General features: G+C 48.9%; 1 protein-coding gene across 2 annotated transcripts in view; it reads left to right on the top strand.

Annotated features, from left to right (window-relative positions):
* The first annotated feature begins 2,722 nt into the window (after positions 1–2,722).
* The window catches only part of ppm1ba (protein phosphatase, Mg2+/Mn2+ dependent, 1Ba), a 39,622-nt gene continuing 22,538 nt past the window's right edge, over positions 2,723–19,806 (top strand). Inside the window, exon 1 of one of the 2 annotated variants that reach the window (XM_035400232.1) lies at positions 2,723–3,118. The gene's annotated coding sequence lies outside the window, so the exon portion shown is untranslated. The remainder of the gene's footprint in view (positions 3,119–19,806) is intronic. The other variant, XM_035400233.1, reaches the window with a different exon arrangement.

The raw sequence follows: 19,806 nt of genomic DNA, 5'->3' as shown, positions 1-19,806 counted from the left end.
TCATGTGAGGGCTCCTGATGGAGGGTTTAGCTTTATCTCCCCCAGCTGACAGCTCATACTTTCCATCCATCCTCTTTATCGCTAATTGGATTTGCTATCTCTGCCCCTTCAGTTGCATGATGCAGATGGGCTGTGGTTGTCACCCACACTCCCTGCGTCTGCGGCGGTGCTGTGCGTGCTCCCTACAGGTGTCACACGGGAGCGGTGAACACAGTCGATTTCTACCTGAGTTTAATGCTCTGATTGATTGCCTCGAGTACAATGCTCAACTCTACTGTATCTGTGGCATCCTGCCAGAGATTTTCAACGCTGTAAACTCTGGAAAGGTTCTTCTTGAATTATTTAGAGCACCACCAATTAGACCTGCCAAACAGGACATCAATATATTCTTTCAATTTATTTCCCCTAGAATGGTATGCGTTCAAGGCACAAACTGTCTTCACCTCTTTTGCTCGTGTAAGCTAGCACTACTATCCCCAAACTTGCGCAATAGTCAAAAATCTAGTAGCTTCAGGCACCTCTCCGCCCCCCCCCCCCCCCCCCCCAAATTATCAAATGGACAATTGTCTGTTATTTTATGTAAAGGACCCTCTGAACAAAACAGCCGCTCAGAGTTCCAAAGCCGAGGCAAGGCCACTGGAAAGTTAGGGGCTTGTGAAACATAAAGATGCTGGTGCCCAGAACATACTCTATGGTTTCCATGGCAATGAAAGGCACTTGCACTGCTGTCTCCATAGCGATGGCTGTTCAGAGGCAGTCGCTAAACACTGGCCTACGGAGCTGGCCCATTCAGCTCCAGGGTAATCCAGCCGCGGGTTTGGAGTGTCTGTGTTTTTTGCGTACAAGGGTGATAAAATACATGAGATCTGTCCAGTGATGCTTTCAAGACATGCAGCAGCACCTTTTCCTCTTGACTTTACTCGGTGCACGTTTCTGCAAGATTCAGTAAAAGCTGCAGTCTTCAAATGGACGGTTCTTCTCTTGGAATCTTTCTGTAAAGCAGCATGTTTTGGGCTGTTCTCTTTAGATTTGTTTTTCGTGTAAATGTGTGAACGCTTAATTTCATGAAACACATGCTGAACACATTCAGCTGAACACATTCATGTCATAAGAACCAGTTTATTAACCCACATTCATCCATTTGCAATACGGCTAGCTACTGATTGGACAGGAGCTTATTGAGATTGTAGAAGCATGGAACTTGTTTGCCTACTTGTTCATGCAGTCATGTTTTTTTGCAGAAGGTGTATCGATAAATTTGACTTCCTTCATTTCTTCTAATGGAAGTAATGCCACTTTCTCCCACACCAATTTGCAGAAGATGACTAAGCCTCTGTTTTTCTGGCTCTATGAGCCATCCCTTGAAATATCGCTGTGGAAACACAGAACCTACAGCTGGCCACACAGATGTAAAAAAATGGACCTTACTTTACCTGCTGGGTTCTAAAAAGAGAAGTCAAGTAACCGTGAAGAGGTTGAATCACACTATAAATGATTTTTATTGTTTAGCATCTGCTGTTGAATGCTTTTGTGAATCAGTATTAATAACATTCTTTGCTTAGAGAAGGTCACTGGGGGCAGCAAAACTATGATGGACAATACTGTAGAATGAAATGCAAAATGATTCATTAAGAATTGTAAATAAACATTTGTAAAGCTGCATGGGTGCATATTTTTCTATTTTATTTGATTCTTGTGTGGTGATAGTGTGATATCGATCTTATCACCGGGGTGTACTTCTTGTTATAACAACATTGTGAGTATTTTTCTTTATGTATGAAGGGAAATATAATGATCTGTTTCATTTGGACATCTTTCCCTGCGTCTGGTGGTGGTACATCAGAATCTGGACAGTCCCGAACAAACTTGTTTTGTTTTAGGCGATGACGTAATGCTTCGTGTTGATTGGTTGACGGTGATTTCACAGAAATCCACATCCGGGTAATTCGCGTTGATAGCATGCTGCTAAGCACTGCAACCTGTACATTGGTTTTTGGTCGCAATACTGCAATGCCAGCATTGTCATTGCTTTTTAAGGAACATTTCTGAATGCTCGCTAATTTCCCTTAATTTGGTGCAATCCATATAGAAGGATTTGGGTTATCAGTTGTATGCCGACATTCGACATCTTGGCTGAACTCATAATGTTGCTCAGTAATAAATGTTTATTGATTTGAGCCGCAGTGTCGCCGGTTTTAGTAGGCTACCACCGTACTTTATGAAGGACTTTTCTCTGCAGTTAATGGCATGTAAAGTTTTGTAGTTTCGATTGACTCAAGCCGCTAGCTGACAAGAGAAAAATAATATACAATGACCTTATCGCATTGTGCCAGGCGATTCTGCACACATTACTAATTCTGGATCAGTTTAATATTTTTCAAGTATTGGTTGGCCTGAGATGTTAGGACGATCTCATGCTAGATCGTTTTTGGGGATAAATTAATTGGCACATTCTCAGGTATTATTCGCTTAGCTACACCAATCATTTGGAAGAATATAGGCGTACTACATACGTCATTGAAGATTAAACTGACAAGTATATCTTCCAAGAATATTACAGTTGTTTGACAACGCTTCGACCAATCATAAAGCGTTTATGATATTTTTGCCCAATACCATTAACGCAAACCAAGGTCCACGGTATATTTTGACCGTCAACTGTACCATCCAATCAATATTAGCCTGTTTAGGAGTTTATGACCAATGGTTAGAAGGAACAGAATGAGCAACCACTCCCCCTGATCTGGACATTGAGGTGAGGGAGAAACTGTAGCGCTTCAATGGTGGAAAGAACGTCATCTGCTCCAAACATTCACCTTGCTAGCTAATTCAACTTTATTTGTTTTATTTTGATACCAAAGCATCTCGCCTTTCGTAATAATTTCATTCTAGCGGGCAGCCGCTTGGCTGTCAAACATGTATAAAAATTCCCACAATCAGAGCAGAGAATTCTTTAAAAGGGAATCAATCGTGTGAAATCCAGCTCTGATTGCATTTTATCAAACCGAATATTATTCTCAAAATAAAAACACAAAATTCATTATCTACCCTGAGAAAACTAGCTATCTTGTCAGTCTGGAGTGGCGCCTGGAGAAGCATTCATTTTACTCCTGAAAACGTGAGTAACGATGGCTAGCTGCTTGCTAATTTTTGCTTGGACATGATGTGTTTTGTCGAGCAAGCTAGCTTGTATAGTTAGCCAGCCAGCTAACTTGGCTAGCTAATTATCTAACTGATGATGTATTCGTGAATGATGTTTCGCTGTTGTTATTTCTGAAATGATTTGACAATAGCAACGCAAAATATGCACACCCTGCGTCTGGAATTTACTGCGGTTACTAGGTAGCCAGCCGGCATAATAACAACATGAAACTTCAGCTAGCTTAGCAATAGCGACCTAGCACAAGCTACAACAAGCAGGCGTCGTGTTTATTTTAGTGTGGCAAGCTACAGTCAATTACTTGCCAGCTAATATTAGCTAGCTACACTGACCAGATAAGATTAGAAAGAGTAGACGGATCTTGTTTTTGGCAAGAAATCGTTTGTATCCATTTTTCTGACATTGCTTTATGGATGTTTTAAGCAGTGAATGCTATCGACACACTCGCGTGTGTTAGAGAGAAACCTATTGCTATCAGATCGGGCGTGATTAGCGATCTAGCAAGCTGCGTTAGCTAGCTGTGTTTGTTACGTAATATTCTATTGTTTGTAGCTATTTTTATAGCTATGTACCCTTTAAAACGCACATTTCGGCTGTAGTAATGTATCACCACGATTGCTAACTCCGTAGCTGATAATAGGGTTCATTTGGAATGCATAAATTGAGCGAGATGTCTGGTTAAGACGGCGTTGACTAATTCGCCCGTGGCTGTGGTTGGCACGCATTGTTCGGACTGTACACTAACCAGTCAGATTATATTATTAATATTTCGTTGGCGAGGGCTACTGTGTGTTAAAGAATGTCATGATGTTTAAACGAGTCACAAACTGTGAAGCAGGACACGTTGGCCGAATCCCTGCCTTTCCAAGGAGTCTGCAAGCGGCCCCCTCCCCCGCTTTCTATATTTAAGATTACAAGGTATAAGCCATATCCTGAACCCCGGGTTGGTTCATCGTAGTAGACTAGTCTAGATGTGGGTCTCATAGTGATCTATTTCATAATTCATAGCTAGCTTTGTTTCTAAGACAGTGTCATGATAACAGTGCCAATGAAACCCTAACTAGGTGACCTGATGCGTTGAACTTTGAATATAGGCCATTTATTACACGAGCATCGTTACCTGCTAAGTGAATAAGCAAGTAGTCTGGGTTCAAGGTGACCCAGAACATAAGTTAGAAAGTTTCTAATTTTGCAGACTTCAAATAACATGATTCAGTTGTGTATTCATAACTTCTGGCTACCCCTCTGAGTTAACAGCCATGAGTAATCTTAGCACGACAGGAGAAACCTCAGATTGTTTTTCTTCAAAAGTTATTTTTGTTCCAAAGGAAATTATGACACTGGAAGGAGAATTGCCATGAATCATGTCACTGATGGCATCCTGTCTCTTTAGTAGACTGGAGCTTTCTTTCAGAATTAAGACTGTTGAATGAACTTGTGCCGATTGATAACCATCCAATGCAGCAGTAACAGGGCATCCACATACTTATTTATAAGCTTTCTCAACAGTCAGGTCTGTAATGATCAGGCATGAACACCAGTCTCAAGCATTATGAAATTTTGTGGACATACTGTTCTTGCGTATGCAGTGCTTATAGAGGCTGTGTCGCACTTTATGAGGTCCTACAGTTTGAATGACAATGCTTTCTATTTCTGTCATTCTAATTAAACCAAACTGCCACTCTGGTGTAGCCTCGTTAGGAGAATGTCTGTGGCCGTTTCTCCTTAGCAATTTCCATGCAGCCATATCTGCCTGTCTCCTGCTGTCCTGCCTGCCTGCATCAACAGCAGGGTGTCGGGGACCAAACGGAGAGCATGGCCGTATCAGTGAGTTCATCGGGCGTTTATCCGGCCCCGCTACCCTCAGCGCACTTTCATCTGCAAAGAGGCCGTCACCCGCAGGATCTGAAGCGGCAGTGCCAGGCGACCCGGTGAAATTCGCCTCAGCCGGCACTTAGAACCGGGAGCCTGGGGCGTGTTCAGTTTGTGAAGTGGTTTTGCAGAGCAAAGGTGTGGGGTTGGGTTTTTCAGTACAGAACACAGCCCCGTACCTGCCATTCAGTGGGGTGATACACAAGCTACAGTGCAGCTGCTTTAACATGTCTAGATGTTGGCATGAACTCAGCTTGGAAAATGGTGGCTTAGTCTGAATATTTGATGATGCTTAGTAAGAACTGTCACTTTTGACAGCTTTATGTAGAATTTTTTTTTGCTGCTTGTGCAGAGATGTGTTGAAATTATCATTTGCTTAAATAAGCGTTAGGCCCAACTAATCTCAAACTGCACGAAAGAACTCAAGTGGAATCCAGCCCTGGTTTTCTGAATTATTGCAAGTTTCATATCCGAAGTTCTGTCCCAGTGACCTGCCGTCCTCAATGGTTTTTTTTTTAGCACTTCCTCTCCAGCACAGTGACATCATTGGAGACACAGCCCTGCTCATGGTTTGAGCTCTCCCATGTGCTGAGGTCTGCTGGAGGGCCTTCCTCAGTGGCCGCTGGAGACCTGGAGTCATGCGGTGGTGTAGGGTGCAGAAGGGGGGAAGTGGCAGTTGGAGGAGGTGCTGACGCAAGGGAGGCTACCCCCTGCCACGTACCTGGTGCAAACGAACAGGAAAGGGGGTCAGAGGTTCTGCCCCCTGGCTGTCAGGTCTGGACGTGGTCTAGCGGGTACTTCCTGTGATGGATGCTTTTAGCATTGGTCACACAAAGGCAGTGTCCTGTCTTTTGATGGATTCAAACAGTCCATCTTAAACCACCATAAAGTGGCACAGCGCCACCTTCTGTGGTGGAGAGCAGATTTTAGAATAGATGGGTTACATCTGATTCCACCCCCCCCCCCCCCCCCCCACTGTGGAGCGTAGACATCTTTGCTCCCATGCAGGGCCTTGCTCTCCTTTGAACTGAGGTCATTTGCAGCCATAAAGAAATGGGCCTCCATAAGAATGCATCACATACAGGGACACTCCTGTTCCCAAAGATGACCTAGCCCACATATCTGTTCTGACTGGATTAAAGAAATGCCCTTAAATGAAGAGGCTTATTGTTATTTGCTGAAGCTCAATAAGCTAAAGCTTATTTAAGGTGGATTGAAGTTTCTGAACTCTGGTGAAAGGATTGTGAAGGGGATTGTGAAGCTGGGTATTTTCATTTTAGTTGCATGTCAAAACTGCTGAGAGTCTGAAACATTTGTGAGCCAATTGGATTCACACAGAGGTGCACTTTGGGCGTGTCTGGCCAGAGCTGACCTTTGACCTCCTCTTTCCTATGAAGACTTGAGAATAGGCCCCTGACAGCGATTAAATGGATCCGAAGAAGACTTTGAAATGTTGTTATATTCCCCCCTGCCCCCTCCTTGCCTCCACGTGTGTGTGTAGTGTCCTCATGCTGCAGAATGTCAGGATGTGTCTTCTGAATGCGAGAGGAAGAGAGGAAGGGAAGGAGAAGGGTGGATAAGAGGAGGAGGGCTTGATGAGTGTCAGAGGCGCTGAACAGGACCAGGACTCTGCTTATCAGGGTCCGTCCCTCCGGCTCTCAGCACCGCCGATCTCCGGAAGCTGCTGACTTGGCGGACGGGCCTTGTGCTGCACAGTGCACGTCACACACCACACGCCACACACCACACACCACACGCCCACGCCGCACGCACATCGCCAGGGAGAACAGGCTCAGTGTTCTCACCATCGGCACCAGGACTCACACGGTCCTCCCTTTGCTCTCCCTGCCCGGCGGCGTGTTGGGTAAGGCGGCCCGCTGGTCAGCGTTGCCGCTGCCGGCGCGCGTGGCGTGCTCTCTGAGCGAAGCAGCGTGTTGGGTAAGGCGGGCGGGGGCGCGTCTTCCTGTAACCGCGGAGGCCGTCCGGTCCCGCGGCGTGACGGGGCGTCATGTCCATTACCGCTCACTGCTCAGACTTAATCACCGATGAGATTCTCACATAATTAAAAGTGAAATTAATTAAATGACCCCCTCCCCCCCCGTCTCTTCTGTCCCCCTCCTGTCTCCCTGACACAAAGGCTTGAGAGACTCCCAGCCCATGAGCCTGCCGTCCCGAGCCAGACAGGAAGCCGCTCCTCGCTTGCTGAGCTGTGCTTTCAGCTGCCCGTTGGGTCGATGGCATTGTGCAGTGTTTTTTTGCCCTTAAACGCGGACCCCTCTACCCCCTCTGGCACCCTTCTGATCCGTGCTCTTGCGTGACTGCGGGTTGTGGGGCACAGGCTTGTTTCGGGTTCCTCGCATGTTCCCAGAGGTCACCTGAGGCCCCACCCAGGGGTCCCTCAAGTGGGGCCCTGAAAGGGGTCAAACATTCCCCTGGGGTGTCCTTTAAACTCATGTGTAACATTGCCCAGAGGTCTTAAACAGACACAGATTTTAGATTTTTTACTTGCACATTATTAGATTTTTGTCTTACAGCTAGCATAATGCATCCATGTCTCCTGATAACATGGTAATTTGTGTCATGCTGAGCGTTGTTGGCGTGTTGCTGTTGATAATAAATTGGCTAGCTCATTAGCCTCTGCATTAAGTGCATTACCAACAGTCATTACTGACTGAGATTTACTGCCAGCAACATTTTCAAGTCCATGTCTGTGCAGATGCAACATTTTGAAAGTAAAGATCTAAAAGTAGTTTTCCCCAGTTGCAACCAAATTCACTGTATTTTGAGCACTGCAGAATCCTGTGAAATTGATTCAAAATCCTTTAAAATCTTGCATTTATCATTGCAATTTAACATGGATCTGATTTGTTTAGCAGCCATGCAAATATGTTGAGCCTCTATTTAAAGGCCTATTATGGAATGTGTTCAAGATTTGTATTTTAGTTCTCAGTTAGCATAGCTAACCTGCATTAGTGCTGTAGTGATGTTGTGGTTCTCAGTTAGCATAGCTAACCTGCATTAGTGCTGTAGTGATGTTGTGGTTCTCAGTTAGCATAGCTAACCTGCTGTAGTGATGTTGTGGTTCTCAGTTAGCATAGCTAACCTGCATTAGTGCTGTAGTGATGTTGTGGTTCTCAGTTAGCATAGCTAACCTGCTGTGGTGATGTTGTGGTTCTCAGTTAGCATAGCTAACCTGCATTAGTGCTGTAGTGATGTCGTGGTTCTCAGTTAGCATAGCTAACCTGCATTAGTGCTGTAGTGATGTTGTGGTTCTCAGTTAGCATAGCTAACCTGCATTAGCGCTGTAGTGATGATGTGGTTCTCAGTTAGCATAGCTAACCTGCATTAGCGCTGTAGTGATGATGTGGTTCTCAGTTAGCATAGCTAACCTGCATTAGCGCTGTAGTGATGTTGCCAAGCCTGGCTCTGTTGCTTAAAACTCATGTGAATGCATATATAGTGTCTTACTTCCATCCAGGGTGACTCATTGTGTCTGCTGAATGAATGTAATGTAATATATTTGGTTGTGTCCTGGCGGGAGCGTGCTTGTGCTTGTGATGCTCAGCGGTCTCTCGAGCGAACGCTCCTGCATCACGTTGCACTCCCGGTTCAGAGGCTCCGGGCGGAGTGTGGGGCGCGTGTCGCGTTGACGAATCCCGCCCTGTTGTTTTGGGGTGAATGGGCTCCTTGTTTCTCTGACGCTGCAGCTTGCCGTTGATTCCGCAGCGCAGCGCAGCGCTCGGTCCCGAGCCGGCCGTGCGTTTCAGATATCAGTGACCGAGTCGTTTCTCACGGGCTGACTGGGCCTGTGTGACCCGGGCGTTTTGTGGTCCCAGTCCTGGAGTGCAGTGTGCCCCCGTCCCGCTGACCCAGGCCTGTCCCGATGCCCTGATCGCTGTGCCGCACTGCTGCTCAGTGTGACGGCATCTGGAACGTTCTCTGTCTGGCTGAAACGCTCCCGCCGGGGGGCTGCGGCTCCTCTTCCTCCTTCCTCTTCGTCCTCCGGCGGCATTTTGACTGGAGCTGGGGGTGCGGAGTTGGACGCAGGGCCCTGGAAGTGTGCAGGAGGCAGACAGTAGGTGGGCAGGGGGTCACCGGCGGCAGTGCGCTGGAAACGGCCGGTTATTCGCTCGTCACGGCTGTGCTGGAGAGAACCCTTCCCATGATGCCTCAGAAAGACAGGCTGAATATTCCAGTTTTGCGGTTTCTCCGCTCTGGCACCCCCTCGACCCCCCTCGGAGAGAGCGCGATCGTGCTGGCGAGCTGGGTGTTGACGTGCAGGCTTAGAATAACTCGGCGATGAGTGTGAGGAGGGTCGCTGATAACTGGGAGAGGGGGTGACGGGCGTGTGCGGGCGAGCGAGCGCGTGAGCGTGCGGTTGAGGTGGCTGGTTTTTAGGAATGGCTGGAAATGCAGTGATTTCTGGTTGGACGGTAGCGCTCACGAAGGCTGGCTCATGCGGTGTTTTAAGCAGGCGAGGGCCCAGGCAAACGGCTCTGTGTGCTCCCCGTCACCATAACACTCATCCCAGAATAGCCGCTGGATCAGTGTCACCTTGGAGCCGTGATGGCCCGGCGCTCGCGGTCAAGTGCGGGGAAGCCTTTCGAGAGCGTCTAGCGTGCGCTGCTGAGAGAGGTTAAAGGCCCTTTCTGAAGTTCCCCCGCCTTCAGACACCACATAGAACACGGGTCCGACTCCGCCCCGGACTGGACCGAAAGCACCCGGCCGTGATCGGAACGTGCCGTTGGGCCCCAGATAACGCTCGCGTTTGGTCTTTGTGGGTTCTGTTTGCGTTTTTTGAGCGGTGCAGGTTTGACCCTGGTTGCGGTTTCGGCCTGGTTGCCAGGTTTGGTGCTGGCTGAGCGTAGCGGTCAGCAGACCCCCCGCGGAGGGGGGCGGCGGAGTGATGGGAACACCTGCAGCAGGGCCACACAGAAGGGCCGGTCTCTGACTAGCGGCTGTCCGGACGGCGCTCACCCTTTTACAGCTCCCAGCTCCCCGCTCCACTCAGCCCAGCTGTCAGAGCGGACATTCTGTGCCTTCATTACATCAGAAGGGGATTAAAATCGGTAATAAAACATGAGTTTTGTCTTAAATGAAGAATTTAGTTAATTTAATGAAGTATTTCTGCTGGAGCCTCCTTAATAATTCATGTATGGTTTGTTTTATAACCGTTAGCTAGCAGGCAAACAAGGGTTTGACAGGTAAGAGATGAATACCATATAACATCTATAAGGAGTCTGATGAGGCCAGGCCACCCTTCAGTAGTAAGCACAGTAAATACAACATGAGACATGTTTGTCAACCAGACCATGGTGGTTAGATCTGTGAAATGTTCTATGTTCACATACCGGGGTGGGGGTGGGGTCATGTTCGTCTCCTTTATGACTGACCTGCCCCCACCTCTGTCCATATTGGCAACTCCCATCCACCCCTCCCCCCACCCGTCAAGTCACATGCCCATTTTCCACCCCCCATAGCTCCTCCCAGTTTCACACACTATTCTTTTACAGTCAGTCCATGGCTAGGTGCTCAACGGTGACATTGTATTGTTGAATAAAACATTAATTCAGCAGTACCGGTGTGTGATGGGTGTAAAGCCGTTGGCTACAAGTTGTCTTCATCCCAGATCACGCTGGAGGCTGTGTGCTGTATGCACTCAGATTCATCCCAGATCACGCTGGAGGCTGGAGGCTGTATGCTGTATGCACTCAGACTCATCCACGATATAGGCCGGCTAATCGTTCTTTTCTGGTGTCAGTTTTCTAGGTGCAGGTTGAAAGAAGACTAGGTCAAAACTTATGGCTGGACCGGCCGACCAATGGTGTAACTTCATCATTCAGTCACAGACATTCGCGTTCGTAGGGCTGGCCCCGCTGTTGCGGTCCAGCCAAAAAATGAAAACACTTGATGATTTCTTTTTGAAACACGCGCATGTTTAATACACTGTTCTGCTGCTTCCTACTGTCAGACCTACTTTGTTGGTTTTCTGTGGTGGTGTTCTGCCTGAGAACTACAGTAGAAAACTGTGTGGTCGGTTTGGTCTGGTTTGGCTCGGCTCGGCTCAGCTTGATGAGGGTCAGCGTGGGTCAGGCTCTAACCCCCCCCCCCCCAGAGCCTGTCTCACTGGTCAGTGGCCGCTTCAACCAGTTGGGCTAATTATAGCCAGAGTGTCACCAGTAATGGCTGTCACATGCGTCTGTGTGGTGCTTAAAGGGACAGCTGGCTTTCTGGGGCTATTTGGTAATGTTGCAGTTTTATTTCATGTTTCTCTTTTGTATGTAGGCCTAGATTGTTTTTGCGCACAACAAAGCTACATTTTATATTTGAGAAGATGTTTCTGAAGACCTGTTGGCTTTGCAGTGAGCCCTTGGGGGTTTGTAGCCTAAAGGAAGAAAATACACTTCTGGTGCCTCCAAAGCAACTAGTCCATCGAACCCTGCTCTGACCTCCACAGGCCCAGAGAGCCCTGCTCTGACCTCCACAGGCCCAGAGAGGCCTGCTCTGACCTCCACAGGCCCAGAGAGCCCTGCTCTGACCTCCACAGGCCCAGAAAGCCCTGCTCTGACCTCCACAGGCCCAGAGAGGCCTGCTCTGACCTCCACAGGCCCAGAGAGCCCTGCTCTGACCTCCACAGGCCCAGAGAGCCCTGCTCTCACCTCCACAGGCCCAGAAAGCCCTGCTCTGACCTCGACAGGCCCAGAAAGCCTTGCTCTGACCTCCACAGGCCCAGAAAGCCTTGCTCTGACCTCCACAGGCCCAGAAAGCCCTGCTCTGATCTCCACAGGCCCAGAGAGCCCTGCTCTGACCTCCACAGGCCCAGAAAGCCCTGCTCTCACCTCCACAGGCCCAGGTCCTGCCCTTCTCTCGCCGTCCCCTCCTGCTTAAAGAGCGGCTGGCTCATGGCGGGCGTGGGGGGGGGTGCATTAGAGCAGGCCGGGGGGGTCGCAGGCCTGGCCTTCTAAGGCCAAGTGCTGATTTTTCCTTTTTTTTTTTTGCTGTGGAATAACATTCCATCTGAATGCTGCAATGGATGCCAGCTGAAGAGCTTCCAGATTTCAGTCTGGGGGAGAGAGAGGCCGGACCTGCCTCCAGTGCTCCTCCAGACTGGGAACACTGTGGCCTCCAATCTGTGTGTGTGTGTGTGTGTGTGTGTGCGTGTGCGTGTGCGTGTGCGTGTGCGTGTGCGTGTGCGTGTGCGTGTGCGTGTGCGTGTGCGTGTGCGCGTGCGCGTGCGCGCGCGTGTGTGTACACACGCATGTGGATTATGCTGATGACATCACACACCGGTGTCTCTCAGTAGCACATCCTCACGGCTCCTCGTCATGCATTCCTCTGATCAAAAAGGCGGCTGCCGTCTCTCGTTTATGGTGCACACCAGCAGGGGTGTGCGTGCGTGCGTGCGTGCCGTGTTCCGTTGGCCACGCCCCTCTCGGAGATCACTCTCGCGCGAGAGTGCGAGACACGACAGGGCCTCTCACACCACCCTGAGACACAAGCGGAGAGTGTCCCCAAAGTGTGCTACGCCTTATAGAGGAGCTACCTGTGTGTGTGTGAAATAGAGAGAGAGGGACACAGGGACGCAGAGAGAGGGAGAGACTGTCTGCCCATGTTTCTGTCTGTTTGGTCCAGCTCTCGTATGCAGTATGGCATGAGGTGGTGCAGTGTGTAGGTTCTGATGCTCAGATGGTCAGTGCATGTCCCTCGCTCTCTCTCTCTCTCTCTCTCTCTCTCTCTCTCCTTTATGTGTGCTGTGGGGTTCCTGCCCTTTCCAGCCCGGCACAGCAGATCTAAAGCAGGTCCTCTGGGTCTCTCCACTGTGAAAGGAGTACCCCTGGAGAAGTGGTGACCCCACTACTGCCCCGCCTGCAGCCATGGGCCAGGGCGGGGTGGCACACAGGGAGGGGGGACAGGGGAGGGGGGGGAGAGGGGCGCGTCGGAGGCGTGGAGCTCTGGGCCATGATACCCCTAACCGCACGGGCAGATCAGCTGTTGTCGGGGTGCAGACTGAGGGAGGGGCTCACTCATACAGAGCTGCCGCCCGGAGTCTCTGTGATACGTGTCACGCAAAAAGGTACTTCTGTATTTATAGAGAGAGCTGCTTCCCTGTAGTATAGTGCGTGTGTGTGTGCACTTGTGTGTGTGTGTGTGTGTGCGCGCTTGTGTGTGTGTGCGCGCGCTTGTGTGTGTGTGTGTGTGTGTGTGTGTGTGTGTGTGTGCGGAATGGTGCAGACTGTGGATTAGGCAGTCGGTGAAATGCTCTAGTAAGAGATATGGATCAGAGAGATATTATCAGCAGATAATATGACAATGCTAAGCTGTCCCACATGCTTTAAATCTGTTGCATCAACAGAACGCCTTTTTAGTAGGTCAGCCATAATACACAGGCTCTTACACACGCACACACACTCGCACATACACTTGCACACAGACACACTACCACGTTCACATACATGTACATGTAAACACACATGCACACCTTCTCATTTATATACATGTACTAATATACACACTTGCAAACATGCACAGTAACAAACACACATGCATAATTACACACTCATATACGTGTATTAAGCAACATACATACTCCCACACACACACACACACACAGGGCAGGGCAGCATGGAGGGCACCGTGAGGGAGGGCACCATGAGGGATCCCTAAAAAGGAGTCCTTGTATGGGCCGCGTGTCTGGATGCGGGACGGCGGGCGCACGTGCTCCCGGTCCCTGGCCCGGGACAGTCCCGCTGAATGAAGTAAAGTCGTGTTTAGAGAGGAGCACTTCATGTAGCTTAGCGACGGTGCGGTGTTTACTTTATTTTTAGAATTACGCGCTCTTTCTCTGGCACAGCGGATAAAAGCGGCGGGTATAAGTCATAAATGCGCCTAGCCGGCCGCTCTCTGAAGGACAGGGCCCTGTACATTTCGTTCTGTACGTTCAGGGCGGGTGTGGGTGTGACCCCCCCACCCCCCACCCGTATAGCCCATGGGACAAGCCCTAACCTCCCCCATGCCCCGGTCTCCAAAATCCGGTCTGCGGTCATTCCATAGTGTGTCCCCGCCCCCTTATGCGCCCAGGACCGCCCCCTCGCCCCGCCCCCGAGTGTAGCCTGTCCCTTTAACACAGGGTCACAGTGTTGCCCCCCACCCCCCGGCCCGCCCTCCTTGTGCAGCGAGCTCGTCTCCACAGCTGCTGCGGCGGCTCTGACATCACGTGCGTTTGTCTGTCAGGTGGGACAGACGGACATGCGGCAGAAGCACCAGACGCGTGTCCAACAGGAGCTCCTTCCCCATGCTCTTTCCTTGTAGCAGTTTTACTGTTGAAAGATTTAAAGCTGGTTCTTTTTTTGTAGATGATGCTGATTTAGTTAAGGTGGATGTGAAAACTAGAATGGAAAGTTATGAACAAATATTAGGTCTACATTCATTAAAATGGCCAATGTTTGTCATCTTACTCACTCTTGGTCACCCATTTTTGTTCACCGCACGACCTTTTCATGCTGTTATCTAACGTTAACAAACGTTCACGGTGAACATAAAACATTATTGAACGTGTCTGGCCTTATGCGGGGGGGGGGTTCTGAGACCAGCATGTTTTAATGGACGGGGGTCCTGATGGTGCCCCTCCTCACACAACTTGTTTAATTTCCTCCGTCTCTTCTGCCTGCTTCACCTTTTGTTTCATTTTCCTTTCCCTCGCATTGCTGGTTATAACCTCACTCGACCCCTGACCCCAGGAGCTGTGACCTCACTCCCAGAGTGACACAGTTGTCCCCTTGACCTTGGTCCTTCCTCTGTGTTAGGTCCAGAGTCCAGCTCAGTAAAAAAACTTTTTTTTTTTTTCTGAGTTACGTCAACGGTGAGAAACCTTTGGTCCATGAGAGTGGGAGACCAAGGTGTTTCTGCTAACGAAAGTTGGTTATTTACTCTGTTATATTCAATGGGAAAACAGGGTTATATCAGCTGGATTTAGTCTCTCTCTTATTCAAGTGAAAAGGCAAGTATTAATAATAATAAATGTCCCCTGGGTTTAATAAAAACAAATTTGAATTCTCAAGTTTTCAGTATGATAACATACTGAAAAGGTTTCTGAAATGATGGCAAGATGACCCTAGCAATTACTTCAGTGAAAACGAATTGGTTTCCTTGAAAGTGGTTATCATTTGTGATTAATATATATTTAAAGGGGGATAACCAACTACTCAGGCAGTTGTGGTTTCTTTGGTGCCATAAGTGGTACACAGTGATCTGCACTTCTCTAAGTAGCATTTGGGAAGTGACTGAATTATAAATCGCAAACTCAGGCACATGCTAAGCGTGCTTAATGTAAGCAAGCACTGACCGCTCTGGTCTAGTCATGATGAATATGCATAAGCTTCTTTCCATTTGATGTCCTTAAAAAAACCTTTGAGCTTGGATGGACCCGATGAATGCACTCCATCTAAAAGTCTCCATCGAGCTGAATGAGCACTTCAACGACTTCAGTTAATAAGTTTGCTTTTTTGGTTAATTAGCAACTCGGTTTAATTTGTAAGGGAGCTGTTGAGCGGGTGTTGCTCGCCGTCTCTGTGGTGAATGTGTCAGCTTGTGTGCTGGAGAGGACAGAGACGTGGAGGAGAGGTGGGGGTATGAGCACCTGAGAAGAGGGGTCACCAGGGGGTTCCCCAGTACTGTGAGGTTAGGGTCCTGGAAGCTCACTGGAGGGGTTCCCCAGTACTGTGAGGTTAGGGTCCTGGAAGCTCACTGGAGGGGTTCCCCAGTACTTTGAGGTTAGGGTCCTGGAAGCTCACTGGAGGGGTCCCCAGTACTGTGAGGTTAGGGTCCTGGAAGCTGACTGGAGCAGCTCCCTAGAGCTGTGAGGTTAGGGTCCAGGAAGCTCACTGGAGCGGCTCCCCAGTACTGTCTGGTGAGGGTCCAGGAAGCTCACTGGAGCGGCTCCCCAGTACTGTGAGGTTAGGGTCCTGGAAGCTCACTGGAGGGGTTCCCCAGTACTTTGAGGTTAAGGTCCAGGCCTTAGGATGAGATGTGAGGATGCCCTCCTGCTTTGTATTTATTTGTGGTTATTAAGTTAATGCAGACATGAAGCATGCAGAGACGGGAGCTGTGAGGGAGAATAAGAGAGAGGGTGAGAGAGAGGAAGAGTGTGAGAAAGAGGAAGGGTGTGAGAGAGTGAGTGGGTGAGAGAGAGTGGGTGAGTCAGAGAGATTGAAAGTGGGTGTTTTGGCAGGGGTAAGAATCTCTGAATTTGCACTTAAAGAACCCTAAAATTATGTTATTTGAATATTTAGATGCTGGAAAATTTCGAACACTAGAGCACTGCAGTCATCTACAAATGTTCAATGGAAGATGTTACTGTCATAGGTGGAGTCATACATAAGAAGAATTTTGTTCTGAAGACTGGTGAAAATGAACATTGAGTGACCATAAAAATTGTATTAGTGTCGTAAAGGGTAATTGCACCCTAGGTCCCTTTTTTGTGCTGTAAACGTGTTTGTATGCCTCCTTTTGAGTGAAACATTTTAATCCATGCCGTTATTTCAACATTTCTGAAATAATATGTTTTTATCTGGAAAAAAATTGGTAGAAAACATCTTGGTGCTGCCCTCTGACATTCGTAAAATGCTTTCTGCCTTCCACTCTGGCCCCACCCCAATCGTGATATCAGAGTATCTCTTCACGTCATGTAGATGTCAGTCAAGACATCCAGTTGGAAAATTGTTGCTTTTTAATACAATGGAATGCTGGTGGCACCTGATTGGCCAGTTTGGTTTTGGCCCAATGCTTTTCAAACTGGAGAAACATGGCGGCATGTTCATAAACTCTGTCATATTCCACCTAAACAGTCCACTAATGGACCATGTAATTGCTGAATCTCGGTTCATATTTGATCTGCAACGCCCTGTTTGACAGTTTGAACTGAGTTTCATGAGCCTACGCTGTACTAATAATATGCTTATAGAATACGTCATGCAAGTGAAATACCTACTCCACCCAGCCAGGACGCATTTTTCAGAATTTTGTAGTAGGCGGAGCCAGGCTGAAACTATGAGTGCAATTACTCTTTAAGAATAGTAGTACCTGAACTACTTATGAGAAGCAGAACTGGCTGTGCCTCAGCTTGTGTTCTGAGTGGATAATGGATGTGTTCTTAGTGGATGTGTGGATGTGTTCTGAGTGGATAGTGGATGTGTGGATTTGTTGAGTGGATAGTGGATGTGTGGATGTGTTCTGAGTGGATAATGGATGTGTTCGTAGTGGATAGTGGATGTGTGGATGTGTTCTGAGTGGATAGTGGATGTGTTCTGAGTGGATTATGGATGTGTGGATGTGTTCTGAGTGGATTATGGATGTGTTCTGAGTGGATTATGGATGTGTTCTTCGTGTATAGTGGATGTGTGCTTAATGGGTAGTAGGTGTGTTCTGAGTGGATAGTGGATGTGTGGATGTGTTCTGAGTGGATTATGGATGTGTTCTGAGTGGATAGTGGATGTGTGGATGTGTTCTGAGTGGATTATGGATGTGTTCTGAGTGGATAGTGGATGTGTGTAATGGGTAGTAGGTGTGTTCTGAGTGGATAGTGGATGTGTGGATGTGTTCTGAGTGGATGTGTGGATGTGTTCTGAGTGGATAGTGGATGTGTGGATGTGTTCTGAGTGGATTATGGATGTGTTCTGAGTGGATTATGGATGTGTTCTGAGTGGATAGTGGATGTGTGTAATGGGTAGTAGGTGTGTTCTGAGTGGATAGTGGATGTGTGGATGTGTTCTGAGTGGATAGTGGATGTGTGGATGTGTTCTGAGTGGATTATGGATGTGTTCTGAGTGGATTATGGATGTGTTCTGAGTGGATAGTGGATGTGTGTAATGGGTAGTAGGTGTGTTCTGAGTGGATAGTGGATGTGTGGATGTGTTCTGAGTGGATTATGGATGTGTTCTGAGTGGATAGTGGATGTGTGGATGTGTTCTGAGTGGATTATGGATGTGTTCTGAGTGGATTATGGATGTGTTCTGAGTGGATAGTGGATGTGTGTAATGGGTAGTAGGTGTGTTCTGAGTGGATAGTGGATGTGTGGATGTGTTCTGAGTGGATGTGTGGATGTGTTCTGAGTGGATAGTGGATGTGTGGATGTGTTCTGAGTGGATTATGGATGTGTTCTGAGTGGATTATGGATGTGTTCTGAGTGGATAGTGGATGTGTTGATGTGTTCTGAGTGGATAATGGATGTGTTCTTAGTGGATAGTGGATGTGTGGATGTGTTCTGAGTGGATTATGGATGTGTTCTGAGTGGATTATGGATGTGTTCTGAGTGGATAGTGGATGTGTGTAATGGGTAGTAGGTGTGTTCTGAGTGGATAGTGGATGTGTGTAATGGGTAGTAGGTGTGTTCTGAGTGGATAGTGGATGTGTGTAATGGGTAGTAGGTGTGTTCTGAGTGGATCACCCTGGTCTTCTTGTAAGCGTACCCTCAGCCTGCGAGACCCTGATCCATTTTGACAGTTTGGCGTATGCCTGATGGATTTGACACATGTAAGCTTCACCTTTGTGTGTGGGTGTGTGTGTGTTGTTCGGTGGATGTGTGTGTGTGTGTGTGTGTTTGGTTGTTTGTTTTAGCGTGTGTGAGCACTCATGCACCCAGCACAGTCTCCACACCTGTGAGGCGGAGGAAGTGCCCCAGTTCTGTTACCATGGAAACTACCCAGCTGCCACTCCAAGTTCAGTAACCATGGGGACACATCACAGAGGCCTGGGGGTTACATCACTGTTCTGCCAGAGACCGTGAGCAGGCAGCCTTGCCCCCCCACCCCGGGGTCCGTTAGCTTTTGTTTTCCATACGGAAATGGCGCGCTTATAACAACAAAACAGGTTGGGAACCGGAGAGGGTGGGCTGTTTAAGTGGGACAGCGTGGGGGGGGGCATATGATCACAGGCTTGTAAATTCAGCTGCCTCCCCCCCCCCCCCCACCCACACCACACACCGTGGTTTTGCGTGACCAAAGCGCACTTCAAAGGCTCGGCCTCACTTCCTGCTCCGTCTGCGTATTTATATCTTTGTGTGTGTGTGCCAGCCCGGCCCCATCCATATGCAGCGAGGGCTGGTTATTTTTAGGGCCTGCGCGCTCTGTGATGCTAATGGGGGGCGTGTGATCAAAGGCAGCCGCAGCGGGGGTCCCGGGTGAAGGTGCGCTTTTAGGGAGGTGCCCTGTGTGGGAAGTGTCTGCAGGTGCTGGGCGGCGGGGGAGGGCGGGGTCTGTGTGCTCGGCTGACCGTTACTGTTCCGCTGTGGGACTGACCCCGTTTCGTTTCTCTCGCACGGGGCTGCTGCTCGGAACAATAGACCTTCCAACTTTTAAACGAGTTTGTAAAAATACTTTTGGTGTCTACCGTGGGGTTGAGTGTCTCCAGTTCACAGCCCCGGTGTGGAATCCCCTTCCCGTACCCCGCCCGGCGCAGTGGGCAGCGCGAGGCGCGGGGAAGTGGTTGCGTAACAGGAAGCGGTGCCAAGCACGTCGCGCTTCCTCGGGACGGCCCGCCGGCCACCCGACCGCCGCGTACCTGGCGTGCCTGTCGCCATGGCGACGAGCGCCGTGCCCAGACGGTAAGACGAGAGCGTCTGAGGATCTCCGGAGATCTGACCGTCTGGGCTTACGCGGCTGCCCCCCCAACAAGCAAACGCTTTGGCCCCCTCACACCAGAGATGGCTGGAGTCATGAGCTGAGCACGCTCAGTGCGCTTGAGTGTGAAACCCCTCCCCCACAGCCTCCCTGAAGGCTGAG

Source organism: Anguilla anguilla, chromosome 18 (genome assembly GCF_013347855.1).
Source record: "Anguilla anguilla isolate fAngAng1 chromosome 18, fAngAng1.pri, whole genome shotgun sequence".
In the NCBI taxonomy this organism is placed as follows: Eukaryota; Metazoa; Chordata; class Actinopteri; order Anguilliformes; family Anguillidae; genus Anguilla; species Anguilla anguilla.
The sequence above is the reverse complement of the archived record's forward strand: the minus strand, read 5'-3'. Positions and strand labels throughout refer to the sequence as shown.